A 21,904-nucleotide genomic window follows, 5' to 3' on the forward strand; every position below is an offset into this window, starting at 1 on the left:
GAAAATGGAAAAGAAAATAAAAACGAGAGCATAAGGAAATAAAGTTTTATTTATATGATAGTATTATAATATACTATTTTATATTGGTTGAAGTTGAACTTCAATTGCTGGAACCACTGGAACCACAGCGACTGAGTGTTCTATATGTAGATAGTACAAATACAGGTACAGAGTATGTGTCATGACAGCTACTAAAAGGAGCATAACCATGAATAATGAACAATGGAGCGTACCACCAGTGTTTTAAGTGCACTTCATATATGGCAGATGGCTCCCAGTCATTAAATCCTGTTAGCAAAAACATTCACAAGTTACTATGTTTAGATAATAATAACAGTAGTAATAATAATAATTTAAAAGAAATAAATGTTGACATAGTGATCAGTGCAGGGACAAAGAAGAACTGCAATTGGAAATAAAGAAGAGTGGATACTTGATTAACTCCAGCAATTTATAGTGTAATTGCTTGCAAGAAACTATAATTTACGTGCACTTTACTAGATGTTATATATATCGATTAGTGTTATATATCTGATATAGCTAATATTTTTCTTTGGAAGAAAATGCAAAAAACTATAAAGTACGTGCATGTTACCAGGTGTGACTACTTCTAGTGAAATTTAAGACTTTTTCTTGTGATTGCTGTTTTTTACCACCCATAATGTTTATTCTTCTTTGTATGACCTTCGTGTTTGTGCCTCTCTTTATTTGAATATGATACATAATAAATACTCATTTAACTGATGTGGCATTCCTATTTATATTTGTACACGTAATAAAGCACAAATTTATAAAAAATTCAGTTTTCCATGTCACTTGTCAAATTTGACATTTTAGACCGGATTAGTAATTTTTAATTCATCTCATGCATTGTATCATGTTTAATCCTTCTAAATCAGTTTCATATTGAATTTGCATTTTGTCGCAATGTCTCTATATGCATTTTGTCACTCTGGGTTTAGTCTCATGCATTATGTTCACTCCATCCCCCAATATTTGAATAATTTTCACGGCCAACTAAGACATAGCTACTTGAATTCCTGATTTCCTTGGATTGATGTCCATTGCTACATTAGGAGATTTGTGAAATTTGGTTTGAATCTTATGCGACTAGAGGTTGAACATATGACGCAATACCTTATGAGGAACACAGTAAGCACTGCCAACATGTTCCGGAGGCTTATACCAGACAAAACAAACATAAATATTTTAATAATATTGTAGCTATAGTCATGTTCCAAAATGGGTAAGTTTAAATTTGTTTGTGTACACAATATAACAACGGCAATCAAAAGAGAATCATCATTGCTCAACAGTATCAAGGACAATCAGAAAAGGAGGACATTGACAGTACATGTTTTAATTAAAGTTTGATGTCATACCTTAATTTGGTAGGTTTTTAATCTTAGTAAGTGATGCCATTCAGCTTCGAATTTCAGTCTAGTTGAGTTGAAGTTAATCATTAATAAAGAGTGAACAAGACCTGGTAGAACAATCAAGAAAGCACCTGCACCTGGCTCTAGCGTCTTGGTTCATCTTAACCTGACGGAATGACCATTTTGGAATTCAATGGGACAGATTATGAAGAACTGACCGGAGATACCCGGAAATTCTTACTTGATACCTAGGTGACTTGTAGACATAGCTAGTCTAGTTTGGACAGTTTGCGTGCATTGGTTACTTGTTGCTGCCTGTTATTGCAACTGGTTTTAGGTAGTTTTTCCAGTTCTTAATTTTAGACTTGGCCTAACCTATATAACGGCTTGAATAACCATTTAAAACTTGTTCACAATATAGTACGTTAGCTTAGTAGTTTAGAAATCAGAATTCTTTTCTCTATAGCTCTGCACGGTTTCATTCATTCCAATCCAAACAGTTCTAGTTTTAGGTTTTAGGTCTTTCTCTGGATTTCTCTGCAAGTTTCATTCACGCATGGACTGATTCTCGGATGATCAAGCTTTTGCGACATCTTTTATGATTCTGGTATGAATTAGCTTGCATTTTTCTTCTCTGTTTTATTCTCGTATATTGCTAATAGTATACTGAAGTCAACTTGCTTTTCCTGATTTTTGCTTTTGCTGATTTTTGCTTCTGAATCTGTTTTTCATTCAAACATTTAGTCTCTAATCTTTTTTCATGTTACGGGTAAAACTGAAATATGAAATCACAACTGGAATTGGCATTGGAATTGAGTCACGGATGCAGAAACAGAAGTAAAGCCATCCACATTTTGAATTAAGAAACAGAAATAAGAAACCAGGAACAATGCTGAAAATGAGAAATGTATTGACCAACTGAAAAACCTAACAAAACTGAATTACCTATGACTATTATCATGCAAGAAATCTAAAAAGAAATGGAAATTGATCCAATTGTGCAGCATAGAGCCGTTTCTAAATCCAAGTCAGCAATAAGAAATGGCCTGTACTTGTCATACACTTGAGCCAGAAAATACATAATAAAACTGATAAAGCAACATATTTACAGATTTCAAAGAATTTTTTTATTCCGAAAAATGCAAGAAAACAACAGAATGAAAAAAAAAAATGAATGCAAGGCTAATTTTACAAACTAGACCTAAGTCACCAAGTCCTCGGCAAGGACTCCATTTGTTAAACAACCTCTAGTCGGGTTAAAGGCTAACAAACCACAATTCCTAGAATAGGGAACCCTGGGTATCGAATCCATCACTTGGTTCGTATTAAGCTCTGTATTAGATACTTAACCTTGCTAACAAAATGCAAGGGGAAAAAAATAATATGAATGAATGAATCTATGTAAAACCTAAATGCATGGCATATGAAGGTGAAATGCTATGAATGACGCAGCATCGTGAAAGAATGTGATAGGACCATGAGGGCCTATGTTAGGAGAAAGGGAATAAGAACAAGAACATAGGTTGTTAGGAGGTTTGGGGTTGTTAGGCCCTTGGGGAATGACTATATATAAGGGGGAGGTGTCTTGTGGAAGACAGTACTTTTAATTGAGAGAGTAGAGACAGGAGTTGTTACATCTTGTGTTAAGAGAAGCTTTGTCCCTTGTCTGTTTTCAAACCGTCTTGCTGTTTTGGAATAATAATACCATTTTTCAAGTGTGAATGTGTTTACCTGTTGCGTTCTGGATCCAAACCAGAACAATCTGGGTTCTTATGACCAAGAAACCTAACAAAATGCCTAGTTTTAAAATGGATGCCAACTACTAATTGGTAGGATGCTATGCATGTAATGAGCCTAAATTAGTTCGCTAAAGAAGAAACAAAATATAATGCTCAATTATAGAGAACAAATGCAAAAAATCTAAAAGCTATGTTTGAAAACCTATGAATGGTAGAAGCTCACGTGACAACACATAAGCTGACAATGAAACCAGATTTTTAAACATTGAAAGTGATTGTACTAGGCTGTCAATTATGCAAACATGAGCGATACAATAAAGAACGAATCTAATAGTATGAAATAGATAGGGAAGATACATATTATGTAAGAACTCCAAGTGGTTATCAACAGTAGGCATGAAGGCTAGAAATTTAAAGATAAATGAAATGCAGAGCAACAACTTAAAGACAGGAATTTAATGCAGAAGCTATGGAATGGAAAACCCCAGTTGGATATCTGCTACTATGCACGACTCTGAAACAGGAATTCAATATGCTATGAAATGCAAGGAAATTAAAGAGAACCAACAACTGAGAACCAATTCCAAAGAATTTAACAATCACAATTAAAGAGATATACTTATAACAATATGCTGAGTTTCTACAAAGGGGAGTTCTTGAGGTCGCTTTGTTCTCACAAGAACCTTCAACGCTCTTCTCTATACTGCAAATCCAAGCCACTTCGAACAACATTGGAACGAACAATTCTTACTGCACTTCGAACCCTCTAGAACACATTGGTTCCACTCTGCACTACTATCTACTCCGTTTCTACTCGGAATAGGAAGAAAGAAGAGAAATTATTTGTGCGATTCTCTGCCTTTATCAGAACTGACAGAAAAGGAAAAAAAATAAAAAACTGGATTCTTTGTCTTCTCTCCCTACTGTGATCTCTACTTTATACAAAAGAGAAAAGAAAACCAAACTCTAATGTCAAACGCAACTCTGCAGACCATGGTTCAGCTCTTAGAACTCGCGTGCCCTGGTTCCAGCACCACTCAAATCCTTCAAGCCTTGGTTCGAGTCTCTGATACAACTTAAAAAAATAGGGAAGAAACCTGATCTCCTTTTTTCTTCACTGCTTTGCGTTTTGATTAGGGCAATCCAGCCCTTAATTGACCAGGGTCATTCTTCCAAACAATCAGAACATTAAGGATGTGTTCGTTTGCAGAGAATTCAGAGTTTATGTGAATTTGCCCTGTAAATTAAACTCGTGTTAGATTTGCTAATTTAAAAGCGAGTGAATGAGGGATGTTAATTTTTTTGCATCTTCTCTAATATGCTGAGATTTGGAGGAAATGAAAGGACTAATATGCTGAGATTTAGAGGAAATGAAAGGAAAATTTCTCTTTTCTTTCGAGGAAGCTTATTTCTCTGTTTTCGAGGAGCCTGTCAGCATTTTGGATTACTTACTTCAACCATTGCGGTGGAATAACTCCTTCTCTGGACTGTAATGTATTTATTTTTTCTTCTTTTTCTCGATCAATCATTAAAATAAAATTTGTAACATAAGAGGGTTTGATATATTCTAAGTCTTTGGTCAGTTTTAAAACTTTTTCATTATCTTCAGAAAAAATTCTCAACAATGAAAAATATAACTTATTAAAAATTAAAAATTAAATTAAACATATAAAAGTAAAAAGACAACTGATCCATGCATCATAAATATTTTATTTACCAAAATCAGAGACACAGAGCGACAAAAATACTTTTATTTAAATTTTATTAAATTGAAGTAAAATACAAGGGCAGTTAATGCTCACAAATTTGTTTTGAAATTAAGTAAATTCAATTTCAACTTATCAAATATAGTTGATATATGATAAAAAAAATAGTTTCAGTTGTTCCTGCAACAAATTGTGCTATAACCAGACAAATTAACTCTGAAAATTTGTTTTAACGTAGATATAACATTAAACATAATTTAATATAAATGTATAATTTACCATAAAAGTCTTTCTACTACTGTTAAATGTTCCTTTGTAGTCAAATTTAATAAAATTTGTTAATGTTTAATGAATTTCAATCAATTTAACATTATCATTTCAAAAAATACTTATAAACGGAAGTCTGAACAGGAGCTTCAATAAAACCATAGGATACAAGGAAAGGATATATAATTTTGATGGGTGCAATAAAAAAAGCAGTAAATGAATTTAATAATAGTCTTAATATATATAAAATAAAATAGTTTTGTTTGGTGAATTTGAAATTTAGAAGAAAAGGAAATTAGAAAAAAAAGATGATAATATGCAAATGAATACACAGATGTATTAATTATTGTGAAGGAAAAGAAAGAGTTTCCAATATTGCATTAACATATTTAGTAGAGTACAAAGTGCAGACAATGTATTATGAGTAATCAGAGCAATGTAGCACACAAGAAGTAGGAGTGATTCTCCATGCACCTCACGGTCTTCCTCCTGCACCTCCAAAACATATTTTAATTCCAATGATACCCTTCACAGAGAAACCGCATTTTGAACTGCGGCAACTTCCTCCTGCACCTCCAAAACATATTTTAATTCCAATGATACCCTTCACAGAGAAACCGCAGTTCGATCTGCGGAAAGCACAAACCCACTAGCGCAGTTCAAAATGCGTAAAGCACGGAGATCCCACCGCATTTCGATCTGCGGCTGAGACAAACCGCACTTCGAAGTGCGTTAGATTTTTAGGGTTTAGTTTTTTAATTTTTTTATTAGGTTAGTATATATTTATTTTATTAGGTTTTATTTTTATTAGGTTAGTATAATAAATTTAATTTTTTATGTTAGTTGTTAAATAAAATGTTTTGTTTTAATATATTTTGAATTATTTTATTTGTTTGTTAAATTTTGTTGAATTTGTTATTTTTCAACATATTATTATTTTCTTAATATATTATTTATTATGTATTTAATTGTATTTAAGTTTTTTAATTTTTTATGAAATTAAAATAATTATTAAATTGTTTATTGAATTAAATAATAATTATTATATGTAATGTTAAATATTATTTTGAATTTAAAGTGCAACAATCACTACCAAAATAATGTATTTTAAGGGAGGTTTATTTTTGGCGGTTTTGAAAACCTCCTTCTGCAATTCCTAATTCTCTCGTCCTCTTAGCCTCATCTAAATTCTCTTTTCCATCGTCCTATCCTCTTTCCAAAACCCTAGAAATTGGGAAACCTCATTCCATTCAAATTTAGTGGTTATAATATCATGTAAATCGTTATGGTTAAATTGATTGATTTTTGTGTTATATTGAGCATGTTGTGATGTATGATCTTGGTTGGAATGCATATATGTTTTAGAGTTCTTGTTTTTCTTTCTATGTTAGGTATGTTAGGTACTGGGAACGTAAGCTCGTATTGAATCGCAATTTCTATAATCCTGATTCAAGAGAAAGACATCAGGAAGTCCAGTTTTGAAAAACATTGATTTTAGAGCAGAGCCAACAGAGAGAGAATTAGAAGCGTGAAACAGAAATATAAGTTCAAGAAGTTTGATATTTTGGTACAAAATTTAGAAGCATACACGATTAAAGGTCATTTTTCAAAATGAATAGATTAAATACTATCTAGAAACAGAACAAGCATCTTCTTGTTATAATGCACAAAATAACTTAGATTCTTAGGGAATGCTTCCTTATTTTCATATTTGAATTCAATTACTTATTCCAGTGTGGACCTTACATAGAGATCTGTATCTTAGTAGTTTTTGTTTTATAGACCGGAGATTCACGTCTTGAGGTTCGTGAGCGTGTGTAATATATCAGAGATCAACTTTTAGAGCTTCACGAGGTAAGTATTTTCTACTGTAATTTGCTACTGTAATTATTTGGATGGATGATTTTTATTCTTTTTCACACTTGCAGATCAATAAATAGTTTAACACTTGTACTGAAAAATTTGATTTAATTCCCGTTCAATCTGGAAAGTAAAAAAAATGTTAGCCATATTGTAAAAAAGATACAGAAGAGGAATGAATGTCATTGTCAAATGAAATAGGTTATTGTGGTTTTGATGTATTATAGCTTACTTCAGGCAGTATGTCTATTTCATGTGTATCTTGAAATGTATGTTTTACATCCTATTTGAAATTAAATATGATTTGATAATTTCTTTTTATTGGAAGGCATATTGTTTTCCTATTTGATATTATGTATTATCATCAATTCCCACGTATCTCAGACGTTTGGGTTCTGGTGTCGTATTTTGTTCTGATCTAATATTAAAATGCATGCAGCTTCTTTTCTTTTTGGGGGAAAATTGGCCAGACTTCTAAGCGCCACATGTCTAGGGAGAAGACAGATATAATTTTAGCATTTCTTAATTGAGAAAGAGGTCACTTCTACTTTGGTAATGGACTCCTTGCATAGTGGATTGAAGGCTCTTGAAGGCCAGACTAAAAACCAAAAAGCTAAAGTGAAATGACTGGATGCTGAAGAAATACCAGCACCAATTGTTCATGTTGAGAAAGACATGTTTGTACTGGTGGATTATGTTTTACTGCTACTTGAAAGGGCTGCAATAGAACCATTGCCTCCTAAAGATGAAAAGTGCCCTCAAAACCGGACAAAGGTAAGATGTAGAATTATGTTTGTAATAGTGACCGTGGAATTTTGTGTTGATGCCTGATCTGATAACTGGTGACATGGTTGAGCACTGATCTCTATGAAATGTGATGGTATTGGGCTGAGGTTTTTAGAAGATGTAGTTGACAAATAAGAGCATAACAGAATATGTTTGAATGGGGTCTAGACTAGGGAGAAAAGAAAACTGAAACTCTGCTATTATATTCTGAATAGCATTATATTTAGGATTGATTTTCGCTCAAGTACTACTACTACATCAGCTGGTCATCTGAACTATTAACCTTTAGAGTTATTTGATTTATGCTTTTATGCTTCAATGTTTTTTTCTTGTTTCTTATTTTGTGTGTATTTTATTCTGTCATTTTAGAATGATTACACGTGTTTTAGAATTGCTTTGAAAATTTATAATTGAATAATAACAATTTTGCAATAATTTTTTTTTTCAAAAAATGTCTCATTGTAAACATATATTGGTAATCATCATGTATTAAATTACTTTAATTTAAAAATTTAATGAGATTTAATAATAAGGGCCCTGCTTGTTTAAACTTTAAAAAGTGAGTTATTATGATTGTTTATTTTTTTAATTTAGCTTGTAGACATGTGTTACACGTCTTGCATGAGTAACTTGGGGATTTTAAGGGCAGTGAAATATATGAATATGGCGCTTTTGGCTTTTCAGTTTTGGCTAAAGGTATGAAATACTCTAATATAATTGATATTTGCATATGTTATTGTTTTTAATTTGTCTAATAATTTTTTTAAAATATTATTAACTAATTATTGTTTTATATTGTAGGTATTTGAAAAAGGAAGCATATCAAATGATGGAAAAAAGGAAGCATATCAAATGATGGATAAAATGAAGAAGTACCAAATGATGAAAATAATGAAGAAACTATAATTATTATTCATAACATGTTAATTTTAATTTTTAAGAAACATTAATTGTATTTCTAATGTTTACAATTTATATAATAATATTTTTGTTTATATTTAATGTTTACATTTAATTTTTGGTTTCATATTATTTAATTTTGGTTTATTAATGATAATCAAGTAATTTGAATAATAAAAAAAATTAAATTATTTACATTTTCAGCGGTTTTGAAAAACCCTCAAAAGTACTGGCGGTTTTCATAAATCCTCACAAATTACCGGCGGTTTTGCTTAACCCCGGTTATTTCCGGCGGTTTTAGTAAAACCTCCACTACTACCGGCGGTTTTAGTAAAACCCCCATTACTACCGGCGGTTTTAGTAAAACCCCCACTACTACCGGCGGTTTTAGTAAAACCCCCACTACTACCGGCGGTTTTTCAAAACCCCCGCTAATTGCGGCGGTTTTTTAAAAAACCGCCGGTAATTACTTAACGACGCAGGTTTTCCCAACGGTTTTCCTAACCACGGGTAACATATTTTCCGGGGGTTAAAACCGCCGGAAACGAGAAAAATAACCCCCGGTAAAAATCTATTTTTTTGTAGTGAATTAATTCAAACGCACTTCGAAGTGCGGTTAGGAAACAATTAATTAAAATAGGAAACGCACTTCGAAGTGCGGTTAGGAAACAATTAAATAGATAGGAAACGCACTTCGAAGTGCGGTTAGGAAAGAAACAATTAACAATTAAATAGATAGGAAATGCACTTCGAAGTGCGATTAGGAAAGAAACAATTAATTAAAATAGGAAACGCACTTCGAAGTGCGGTTAGGAAAAAATTAATTAAAACGCACTTCGAAGTGCGGTATTAATTTTTGACTTTTTGTTAATAAAGGGTAAAGAAGTAAAATTGGGGGTGCAGGATGAAGGCAGTGAGGTGTAGGAAGAATCACTCAAGAAGTAGATAGCGCGTAGGGACCGAAGTTCAAGAATCAAAGGTCTCTACGACACATTTCATATTTTTTCTGAAACGAAATAAAACAAACTTGAAAGAGTCTCATCGAGTCTTCACTTTTGTCGACTCATTCATCTTTTTCTTTTTCGTCTTCCTTTTGTTTTTCTCTCATTTCAGCCATGGATTCCAATCATTCCATATCCCCGAGACAGCAAGAGAATCAGAAACCATGGCAGGGACTGCAATCTCCCAAAGCCGTCGTCAGATCGGGAGCCCGTACCCGACAACGAAGATAAAAAGTTGGTCCGGAAAGAAAAAAAAAGCTAGTCAGGAGAGGGAAAAAAATTGAAGAGCATACGTGAGAGAAAATAAAAAGTACGGCGGATCAGCATGAAATTAATGTTCTTACTTTTTCAACTTTTTATTCATACAATTTTGATAAGATAAGAATTTAATGTCTTCATTTTTAAAATTGAGTACAAAACAAAAATTCACTTCTTAACATCCGAACGAAATAAGTATTTAAGGCTTTTTTTCAACTAATAAGATAAGTGTCCCTTTATTTTTTGGATTACGTATACTACTCATAATTCAATCTTATAACATTATCTTTATGCATCTTATATAACCTTTATTTAAAAATATCTTGTTTATTTTTATTTAAATTATTATAATAAAATTAACCAAATATAATAGGCTCAATATTCTTGATGGTCTCTATTTTCGTCAAGTGCGTTCGAATTGGTTCCTGTTTTTATTTTTTGTTCATTGTTATCCTAATGAATGTAAAATCTGTTCAATTTGGTTCTTTTTACAAACGTCGTTTAAATCGTTAACGGCAGACAGTAGAGGTGTGCACAACAATGTTGAGATGACATTTAATTACCCACGTGGATACCTTCAGGCACACTAAGGTGTAGTGGATTCTGAAAGAAATTCCATTTATTTAATGAAACCCAATTTTGATGAGGGTGGAGAGTGAAATTAGGGTTAGGGTTTTTTACTTTACTTCAGTGAAAGCGAAAGTGAGGTTCGAGTTTAACCATTATTCTTCCCAATCTTGGTAGTTGATGCACTACAAGAAAAAGGCCATTTACATACCAATTATTACATACGGATCTAAATCAGTATATAATAAAACTATTACATACGGATATTATGTACGAATGTTAAAAAATAATAAAAAATTAAAAATTTAACCCTAAGTGAAAACCTAATAGCCTGAGAATTAATTGAAAAGTTCTCGAGCCATTCCCAGCTTTCCCTCTCATCTCTTTTGCTCTGAGCTTTCTCTCTCATCTCTTTCGCTCTGAGCTTTCCCTCTCTTCTCTTTCCCTTTCGATCACAAACCATCGTCACGTGTTTTTCGTTAATGAGGTTTCGAGAAAGGGAATGGGATCGCGGTGCCGTTGAGGGCCCTCGTGCTCCGGTCTAACCGAGGGTTTGGATCGACGGCCGTTGCATAGTGCTACTACAAGGATGACGAGAAGAGGAGTGTGCGACACACGGCATGCTTGACACACAGGGTTGCAAGCCGAAGCGTGGAGTGTAATGGGTGATGATAGGGAAGCCTGGAGCTGGGAGGAACCTCTTAGCGTAGAGGCTCTCGAAGGTTCTAGAAGTTCCTCACATTTCCATGGCTATGCTCTTCAGCCAGAACCTCAACCCTTGCTCCTACCTCTATCACCAACGAGCAAATGCCTTAGATCATGGAAAACTTGTCCCAGAGGAAAATACTCTCTTATGACCATCACGCTTCGTTCTTTTTGCACTCACGGTCACGCTAACAAAGTTCCTTCATCTAGTAAGTAATCCCTTTCTTCTTTGATTCATAAATCCCTAAAATTGCAAAACTCGAAAACCCTAATTTGTTTCTTCTTTCTTCCTATTGCACGTAACGATATGTGGTGTAGTTCGGAAGACGTTGTTCCATTGTTACCAGATATCGATTGAGGCGAGGGTGTTGCATTTTGAAAACATTCGAAGTGGTAGTAAGGTATGTTTCGGTGATATTTGTTTTCTCACGAGGTTTTTGTTATGTTGTTTTGTTCATCATTCTCTCTGACCTGGTTTGGACATGTTCTTAGGTCTTAATGGATTAATTAGTGGGCATTCAGGAGCCTAACTTTGTGCAATTGACCAAGTCGATGGATTCATCCTTATTTGCAAACACGATATGCAGGTAAGGAGTTTTATGTGGAGTTAACATGTTCAGTGGCTAGCCTTATTTGTGGTATTTATTGGCACTTCAGGTTTTTACTGTTATATTGGTAACTATTTCCTAATGAGTTGACCATTGTTGTTACAAGTAAAAGTATACCATGCTTGGAAGTGAAACCCACCTGTTGTTAGCATTCCATGAGAAAGAAAGTAGAGATTTGTGTTTTTCATGAATGAGAAATTAATGAAGAAACAAAAGAAAACTTTATCCTAGAAGCTAATTTGGCAAAGTAACCTTTCATTACTAGTATTCATACTCTTTTTTGTACCCTGCTGTATTTTACTAATAAGACAAGAAATTTACCATAGTGATTCATAAGTTAATTTGTATCTATGAGATTTTGAATCCTAATTTTGGAGATTTTAATGATTTGATGATCTCAATTCCTACTAATGGACATGACAATTGGTTTGCTTATGTGATTTCATAATCGACCAAGGTGCAGGGTATGCTTAGATATGCATAAACAAGTTCAATTTTCTTCAATGTGACATATGATTACAGGCTATATACAGGGAGAATATCAAATAAAAGTAACTAAAAGTGCCCTGGCCTTGTTGCTAACCAGCAGGTACAATGAATTGGGAAAAATACATGTCCATGGCCAAATCTGCATGTATTGGTTAGGGATCACTTGTAACACAAATCTTCATGAACTAGTTGAAAATTAAAGTACCAAAGCTTATCAACTTTAAGCTGACTGTTAACTTTTCTTCCAGGATATTACTTCTAGCTCTTTTGATTGCAAAATTGGCTTTCTTATGGAAATCTCATCTATTAGAGAATTACCTGATATGGTAAGAATTATGAATAACTCATGTAAATAATGATATTTGAATATGAGAATAACTTTTCTTTTGTTGTTTATCTGTCTTTATGGGCCATTGTTAGCCTAATTATTTTGACACATGTTCTTTTGTTTCTTTTGGAGGTTGATAAAAAGATGATTGTAAAAAAGAGGAAAAATTATGCTATTTTTACGAACTAGAAAAATAATGAATTAAACCTACAATATTAAAATAAAAATAATGAAGTTGTATTTTATTAATTTTTTTCTTGTTCATCCTTTTTGCTAATGCTACTAAAAGTTTAATGAATAGACAAAGAAAATTAAGATAATGGGAGTGAATATAAGGTACCACCGTCTCCATTCCAACTTCAATAGGATTCTGGGCCAAAATTTGAAAAAAATCATGTATTATTATTTATAAAAGTAATAAAAGTATTTCATGATGGAATAGTTGCATTTCTCTTTCTTTTTAGATAAAATGTTTGATTATACATTTTAATTCTTTTCTCCTTTAACAATGTGTTATTAATATGTTAAAAGTTATAGATTTCATTTGCAATTAAATGACTTTATTACTTTTTTTCCAATATTGGTTTGACTGTAATTATTGTTTTTTAATTAAAGACTACTCGCTGTTAACTTTTCAATTGGAATAAAGTTTCATTCAAAGTTGCCACTTTCACAGATACTTGTTTTCTCAGCAGGAACGAACCCAAGGGTGTTTGTGGTGTATTGCCATGTTCTTGCAACCATTGTAATTGCTCTAATAACTTATTTGTCACAGTATTCATCATGACCTCTCACTCCCATTTCTACTACCCTTCAATCTCAGCTCATGTCTTCACTTTCTTTTTCCTTTCACAGCAGAAATTCTTGCTCCTATTACTTTGATATTTTAATTTGATATTTTTGTAGGAATTTATTTAATTTAATATTTTTATGGGAATTAAAGTTGGCAACGCTATTGTCAAGCAGTTGGTGAGTACTTTTTTGTGAGTTTCCACTCAATATATATTTGTAGATAGCTATGCTTACAAATGTTACTACTGTGAACTGTAGGATGATCTCAGTTGCCAATGTTGTTCCATTATGGTGTGTTTCAATATTTCTTTTGTTGTTTCATCTGTACCTAATTTCATTATTAGAGATGTGCTAGTCCAACTATATGTGCTTCGATATATCTGGAGATTCTCTTGGTATCAGGGGTAGGTATCCAATTGAACATGGTTTTTGGTTTGTGAAATTTTATCGATTTGCATTTTCACTCTTTGGACCTAAATGAGTTTGATCTTGTTCTGTAGGTGAAACCTGATGACATATGTTCCCAAGTTGGTTTATGTTCCGCCAAAAGGATTCAATCTAAGAGGTCAGAAATGTCTATGGATCTTTTATATAGATGTCTCTACTTTCTGCTTCCCTTGCAAGTCTATTATAGTTATGTCATTTCTTATCCCCTCCCTTTGTTTTCAGATTCCATCAAGCTTGAAGAAGGTCTTCCACCCAATAATTTTTTGTGCAACATTTGCAGAGCTAGCAACAATTGTTTCAGAGTTTCTTTATGAGTAGAGCTTGATTATATTTTAGGTTTAAATTATAGTTTAGTTAATATTCAATTCTATATTGTACAAGGGCTGGTTTGTTTTGAATTCTATTTATAAAGTCTTTTAATAAAATTTTTATGTTTTAATTATTTGTTTTAAGCATAATTATATATTATAAATTCTTTACATTTGTTAAAAGTTGAAACTAATAGCAATAACCTTATATAATATTATATTTGTAAGTTTTTTTTGTTTATTTTAAAGCTTTCTGTTTTTTATAAATATTTTTTTTTCTCTATTTTATGTTACATACGGATTTATCCGTATGTAAAAGAAAATTATTTTTTTGATATATTATATACGGATATTATATACGGATATATCCGTATATAAGTTACATACGGATATATCCGTATATAAATTACATACGGTTTTGTCCGTATATAAGTTACATACGGATATATCCGTATATAATTTATATACGGATAAATCCGTATATAATTTAGCTACGATAGTTTTATATACAGATTTTTATCTGTATGTAAGCCGTATGTAATCAAGTGTTATATACGGATTTTGGGTGTTATATACGGATTTTGATGGTATGTAATTTAATTTTTTCTTGTAGTGATGAGCCATGTCTCGTTCCCAATCTTCTTCTTCTTGTTGCAATAGCTTCGGGCACCGAAGTTGTAATTCCTCACATGGTGGTGGTTCAATGGGCGTAGGGATAGTAGTAAAAGTGGCTAGAACTTCAAAAAATCCTGGAAGAAATTTTTGGGGTTGTCGTAACTACAAGGTGATGTGAATAAAAACATTTGTAATTAAAGTCTATTTTTTTTGTGTTTGTAATTAACAATGTGTTTAACGAATAACAAAGTGCACCTGGTAATGTGATGTCTTGTAACTATTTCAAGTGGTGCAATGAAGAAAAGGTTGATGAAAGGGATGTTATCATTGGTAGTCAAAGGAGGAAGATTTGTTATATGGAGAAGACAGTAAAAGCTTTGAAGAGAAGGATCCAATTCTTAGTAGCAGTGGTGTATGTTCTCAGTGTACTGATCATAGCTATGTTGTGTGTGTTTTTAGGTTGATGTGTTGAAAGTGTGTGTTTAGGTTGATGTGTAATATGTGTTTTTAGGTGGTCCCAACCTGCTTTACTTTTGTGTTTTAAAAGGTTGAGGTTGTTAGATGGTCCCATTGTTAAGGTTGGACAACTGTGTTTTGTATTAAATGAATGAATGAATTGTGTTTTAACATTAATTGCTCAAATTAGTCCTTATTTCAGTTAAATATGTGTGAATCTGGTCCTCATGATGATGAGTGATGTGTGCATAAAATGGAAGTGGTCAAAATCAATATCAAAACATGGGTACGTGAAAACATTAAATTCATGAGTACATCAATATATTTTCACAATCAAAAGTCAGTTCATGATTACACCATCTAGTTACATAACAACACATCATAACAGATCCAATGCCAAATATATCAAAACATTATAAAGTATTTCAAAACATTACAAAGGACATCAGCTTTTAATTAGTGAAGTATTTCAAAACAGATATAGTACCAAGTGCACCAAATTTTGAACATTATAAAAGAGATGGTCTCCTAATTGGTAACTTGTCCCTTCTGATTGGTTGAATTGGTTGCTCTGTGGATTCCTGTGTTGATTGGGGTGGTGCTGCTTCAGATGGTTGTGGTAGGTCTAGTTGATCTTAAGGATGTAAAGGGCATTGATTTCTATTATGCCCAACAACACGACAAATGTTGCATTTCTTCCGGTGGCCACCTTTGGTCATCTAGGTTTCATCCCTCCTTAGCTCCCACCTTTCCAACCTTCTCTTTTTCTTTGTTCTAGCAGGTAATTTTCTTTGAAATGGTGGAAGGACGTCTGGGCATGATGTTCTTTCCTATAAAAGGTGCCCATTCACTGGAAATATGATTGAAGCATATGTTTCATCATATGTGGACCTTCTGAACCAAATAAGTAGATAGTCTTCTGGATCTAAATTTAAGAATCTCATTGCTGCAATAGCATGGCAGCAAGGGATGCCACTAATGACCCATTTCCGTGACACCAAGCCAAAATTACAAGTAAAATTTTTACAAAAGTAGCAAAGCCAAGTGTGGCTGTTGTTTCACAAAGTGCTGGTCCAAAATCATGAGCAAAAAGGTGGTATGATTGTTGAAACTGCTACTGAAATTGGTGCTGGAACAGCAAGAAAGAAGTGCACTTGGAGTCCAAGCTTGTGGCCCTTTTAACACCTTATCCACTTCCTAAGATGCTACCCCATTGGAGCAAGTAATCTAAGGTAGAAACACTGCACCAAAACGTCACAGCACCAAAGCAAACACCAAACCAGTCAACAAACAAATCAGCTGCTACATCAGGATTTAATTTTTGCAGTACAGTTTTTGGGCACAAATTTGAAGGCAAACAAGTTGAGTTCAAGTAAATTTAAGCTTGGAATAACAGAAGGGACACAAAAGGAACCTAGGAGAGGCACTAGAACATATTAAACAAGCAAGAAAAAGCAAAAACAAAGATCAAAATCAAGTGCAGTGAAACTGTTTAATAATTTTGCAAACTGTTTGATGAAAGTCTCCAATGAATTTCAGATTTTGTGATTTTCGGGTTTTGGGGTCAAAACTGGATTGCTTGGTTTTCTCTTGCTTTTTATGGATGTAGTACACTCTTTTAAGCATATCATTGCATTTGGAAACTTGAAACCAACTTTTGCCAATCCAGAAATAAAGATTTAAAGGTTGGATAAAATTCACTCTGCAGCCAAGAAACACTCTGCAGCTGAAATTCACTTGTTCATTTCCAAATTTAGGTAAAATTGATGGTTTAGGAAGTGATTTTTCATATCAGCTCAAATTTGACCAAATGAATAGTGCACAAAGGTTTAAAATGGTAAAATAAACTTTCTCAAATGGTAAGAATGCACCAAAACAATCAGATTCGTCAAAACACAATTGCAGTTGCTAAAAGTGCAGAAAAATGCACTAAAACTGCATCAGATTTTGAGAAAGCAGTGGAGTCAAAGCTGGATGGATCAATCAAAGACTCAAAGAATTCCTAATGCACTAGATCTAGCTTCAGAATTTTAGCTAGGAGATTTTAAAGCCTAAAACCAAGCTATGACAGCAAGCACGGTGCAAACTCTGATCAAAAACTGTGACAGCATTGTTTAGTGAATTTTGACTCAACTCAACTACTCATTTTGCAAATATGTGATTGATTGAAGTTACTATCACTTGAGACATGCTTAACATCATAAAAGAAACTTGTCTCAAGTTTTAGATACAACCAAAACTGGCAGAAACAATATGCAACAAATCAATCTAGAAGTGAATTCTGATGCAGAATTTGAAACCAGATTTGATGAACTCAACCACACATTTTGCTTTTCTGAGATTAATGAGTTTGTACAGTTATAGCAATGCTTAACAACACCAAAGAAACTTGCACAAAGCTTTAGAAACAAAAATTCGGGACAGAAACAGCTTGCACAGATTAAACCAGATTTGAATATTTGATGTTGAAGTTGCCAACAGTTTTGGATGAACTCAACCACTCATTTTTTGAATTATGCACTTTACAGGAATTATAAGGATTTGAGAACTGGTTAAACACATCAAACAACTTGTGCAAAGCTTCAGAATCAGAAAAAGTTAGCCAACACAGATTATAGAAGATTAAACCAGAAAATCAGTTGTTGTGCAGAGTTGGCTACTGGAAAACAAAGCTTGCATTGCTTTTAGCTCCAATGATCAAAGCTGGACATGATGCCCTTGCTTATATAATCAACATATAGCTAGCAAATGCACTGGACTCAATCAACAACGAAGAAATAAAGCTGGAACAGATTTAAACACTTGACAGCATGAAAAAGGCAAAAACATTTACACAAGACTTGACAGAAACTGAAATTGATTTACAAAGCTGAATTTGAACTCAAACAAACAAAGTGCACCGATTAAAATGATGAAGAAACACTAAGGAACAACTGAATGAACACAAACAACAAGCTCAAGTACGAATTAAGCAAACAGAATTGAAAAAAAAAATCAAAAATAGCATGACAGTAGAACAACACAACACGAACAAACTGGAAATGAATGAAAGAGCAACTTAGCTCTGGCAGTGGCAGCGTGGAAACTTGGCTCTTGATGCCAAATGATGGAAGCAGCTTCACTCTTCAAGAATGAGCAGCTTCTCGGACCAAAGGTGGCAGCGAAATTTGAAAACGCAGATGCAGTTGGAGGTGCACGGAAGGTGTTTGATGAATTGTTTGGTGCGGTTTTGAAGTGTGTAGGCAGAAGTTCTAGCTCAGAAAGTCTTCCAAGAGAGAAGGAAGCTAGAGGATAAGTGTGCTAAGAAGGCACAAGACAGTGAACTCGAAAGTGAGAATTGGCTGGACAATTCAGCAGCATTTCTTTATACAATTCAAGTTGAGTTTACAAATGATGAAGCTCTCTTTTATAGGAGAAGATGAGCTTGGAAGTGTGCAAGGAAAGCTACTGAATTATGCTAATTACATGTGCTGAAAACTAATGAACGTTAGTTGCATTTTTCACGTGGGAAGCATGGAGAATGTGCTTCAAATGAAGATGGCTCACAGTGTGGCTTGTTTTCAGGTGAAAAACAAGTAAAGTGTGCTTCAAAGTAAAGAAGAGCCATGGCTGAATGTGTTGCACATGGAAAGTGTGGAAAACATGCTTCATGGCTGGTTGCAACATACATTCCTACTTGCTTCTTTTGTTTCCTCTTTGCTTAGCAACTCTCCTAGGAACTTTCCAACCTTTATTGTCCTACAAACAATGTAAATGGAATTAGTTAAAGAGAACATGCTAAGACTTAGAAAGAAAAGATTAAGTCATTTATTCAACTTCCCTTTCTTGGTCTTAGAGTAAAGTTGATACTTCTTTGGATGGGAAGTCCCTAAAGGGGTTGCCATCAGTTCAACCTCAACTCTCTTATTCACAAAACTAAAACAAAAACATGATTCCAAGCAAGTTCCTAAGCAGAAAATGGTGCATTTAGTGTCAAAATTACATCGTAGATAACAGTATTTTCAATCCATGCACTGTCAGAAATAGGATAAATAATACCAACCTCAAGTAACTTTAGCACTTTTTTTCTCACCTCCTCCTTCATCACTGGATTTAACCTTCTCTATGGTTGAGCAACTGGTTTGTAATCATCATCCATAAATATTTTGTGCATGCAGTACGTCAGACTAATTGAGATCTGAGATTGACCATCCAATAGCTCCTTTGTTGGCTTTTAGTATCTCGACCAACTTTTCTTCTTCTTTGGGAGAGAGAGAAATGCTGATGATAACTGGTTTATTCCCACCTTCTTCTAAGAACACATACTTCAAGTGTGGGTATAACATCTTCAGCTCCAATTTGCTTTCCTTTTCTTTTTCTTCTGTGTTGATCTCTTCCATCTTTTGTAAAGGGACTTCTTTCAACTCTTTCAAATCCTCCAAGCACTCATCATTTAATTCTTCTTCTTTCTCATTCAATTCTTCACAAGTGTCAACTAACATCTCTTCCAAAAGAAAATTATCACTTGCTTTCTTTTCTTGTATCATGCAAATTTCATCAAGAGTGTCAAGATGGAAACACTCCTTGTCATCCTTTGGGTGAGACATAGCTTCAAACACATCAAAATTTACTTCTTCATCTTGTACTGTCACCTTTAGTTTTCCATTCTCCACATCAATCAACACTTTTGCAGTCTTCATAAAAGGTCTCCCAAGAATAAGAGGCACATTTACATCCTCCTCCATCTCCAAGATAATAAAGTCCACATGAAACAAAAATTTGTCTACCTTCACAAGCACATCTTCAGCTACCACATAAGGATATTTCAGCGATCTATTTTCAAGTTGAAGAGTCATCCGAGTAGGCTTGAGTTCCAAATTCAATCTTTTCAAACATGGAAAGCGGCATGAGATTGATACTGGCTCCCAAATCAATTAGAGCTTTTCCAACAGAGATATTTCCTATAGTGCAAGGAATAATGAAGCTTCCTTGAACTTCAATGGTTTCCACTTCAATGTACTTCCTTTTCTTAGTGAGGAGCTCCTTCAGAAATTTAGCATATGAGGGAGTTTCTTGCAGAGCTTCGGAGAAAGGTATGTTAATCTCCAATTTCTTGAAAATTTCCATGAAACGCTCAAACTATTTTTCTTTCTCCTTCCTAGAATAATTCTTAGGGTAAGGAAGGGGTTTTTCATGCAAGTCTTTCTTTTTTCTCTCATCCTCTTCCTCTCTTTTTTTCTTTTCTTCCCTCTATTTTTCTTTTTCATTTCTCTCACTCTCTTCTTTTTCTTTTTCTTTTTCTTTTCCATCTTTTCCTTTTTCACTCAGACTCTCTTTTTCTTTTCTCTCTATTTTTCTCTCATGTAAAATTTTGCCACTTCAGGTAACAACAACTTTGCACTACTCTCTAGGGTTTACTTTCATATTACCTCCAAAAACTTCCAGCTTCTGAATTATGTGACAGAGATGCCTCTTTATCCTTATGAATGTTGCTTCAGTGCTTTTATGATGAGAATCAGATGTCTGCATCAATTGTTGAAGTGTGTCATCCATTTTAACCATTATTTCTAATAGAGAGGTTTTTTGCTCCCATTATTGTTGTCTGGCAGCTTGTCCATATTGACTTGCTTCCATATTTGAGTGAGGTTTCCTCTAGTGGTTGAAATTACCTTGTCCGAATTGCATCCTGCAAACAATAGACACAAGAACCTAGATAACATTGTTAGCACAAAAACTAAAACAAACTACGTTAAACTCAAATTAAAATTAATACAAAACTAATAATAACAATAAAATAAAACAATAAAAAAAATAAAGTCAAAGTTAATCAAGAATCACATAAATAGAATAGTTTAAACCGTGAGTCCCCAGCAGTGGCGCCAAAAACTTGTTGATGGATTGGCAAGTGTACCAAATCGCACAAGTAATATAAACTGGTAAGACCAAGTGATGGAGGACCATCTAAACTACAAATAGGACTTATAACTAGAGCCATGGCTAGAAGAATCCAAGAAGAAGAGGGAGCATTTACTACTTTACTTCTATGGAGTATTATTTACTAAATCCTTCTTCTCTATAACTAAATGCTAGTCACATTGTTTTGTAGGACATTAATAAGGATGGAAAGTATGCTTATACATCCTAAAAAGCTTACCAAGCAAGGGAACACAATAAAACCGTGAAGCCTTCACATTGAAGCACATTTTCAACTCTTTCCATGTGCAAAATATTCAACCATGCACATGTGGAGCACATTCCAGCCGTGGACCATATTTCCCATGTGAAACACATCCAAAACGTGCATCTTCTTCATTTGAAGCACATTCCCCACGTGAAACATATCTAGCTGGTAGCTTCATGCACGTTTGAATGTAAATTGGTAGCTTCCTTTGCACATTTCAGAGGCTTCTCTTACTCTATAAAAGAGAGCTTATCTTTCTTGTAAATCAACTTGAATTGATATAGTGAAATGTTGTTGGATTGTTTCCAGACACTTCTTCTTCAAGTTCTCAGTCTTGTGCCACTTTAGCCACTCATTCTCTAGCTTCCTTCCCTCTTGGAAGGCTTTCTGAGTTAGAACCACTGCATACACACCTCCAAAACCGCACCAAACATTTCATCAAACACCTTCCGTGCACCTGTGCATCTCCAACCATTCTCCATTCCGCTGCTACCTCTGGTCCGAGAAGCTGCTCAGTCTTGAAGAGTGGAGTTGCT

General features: G+C 33.9%; 3 long non-coding RNA genes across 27 annotated transcripts; 2 read left to right on the forward strand and 1 right to left on the reverse strand.

Annotated features, from left to right (window-relative positions):
* Positions 1-3,696: 3,696 nt before the first annotated feature.
* Positions 3,697-4,665, reverse strand: LOC148197011 (uncharacterized). Its single transcript, XR_015780455.1, has 2 exons — positions 4,568-4,665; positions 3,697-4,352 (listed from the first exon to the last, which is right to left on the reverse strand). It is a non-coding gene; the product is annotated as an uncharacterized LOC148197011 (long non-coding RNA).
* Positions 4,666-6,201: 1,536 nt separating this feature from the next.
* LOC148197012 (uncharacterized) lies at positions 6,202-8,729 on the forward strand. 2 transcript variants are annotated; one of them, XR_015780209.1, is made up of 4 exons: positions 6,202-6,942; positions 7,388-7,722; positions 8,329-8,430; positions 8,536-8,729. It is a non-coding gene; the product is annotated as an uncharacterized LOC148197012 (long non-coding RNA). The 2 variants fall into 2 exon arrangements; XR_015780208.1 differs by lacking the exon at positions 8,329-8,430 and having other exon boundaries at positions 6,209-6,942.
* Positions 8,730-10,798: 2,069 nt separating this feature from the next.
* LOC148197013 (uncharacterized) lies at positions 10,799-15,385 on the forward strand. 24 transcript variants are annotated; one of them, XR_015780260.1, is made up of 9 exons: positions 10,799-11,374; positions 11,484-11,566; positions 11,658-11,752; positions 12,511-12,588; positions 13,283-13,335; positions 13,497-13,559; positions 13,641-13,786; positions 13,883-13,947; positions 14,052-14,268. It is a non-coding gene; the product is annotated as an uncharacterized LOC148197013 (long non-coding RNA). The 24 variants fall into 24 exon arrangements; XR_015780268.1 differs by having other exon boundaries at positions 11,658-12,588; positions 13,267-13,335; XR_015780270.1 differs by having other exon boundaries at positions 11,658-12,413; positions 13,267-13,559.
* Positions 15,386-21,904: the final 6,519 nt, after the last annotated feature.

The sequence above is a fragment of the Vigna umbellata genome, chromosome 6 (genome assembly GCF_029865625.1).
Source record: "Vigna umbellata cultivar VRB3 chromosome 6, Vumbellata_1.0, whole genome shotgun sequence".
Lineage (NCBI taxonomy): Eukaryota > Viridiplantae > Streptophyta > Magnoliopsida > Fabales > Fabaceae > Vigna > Vigna umbellata.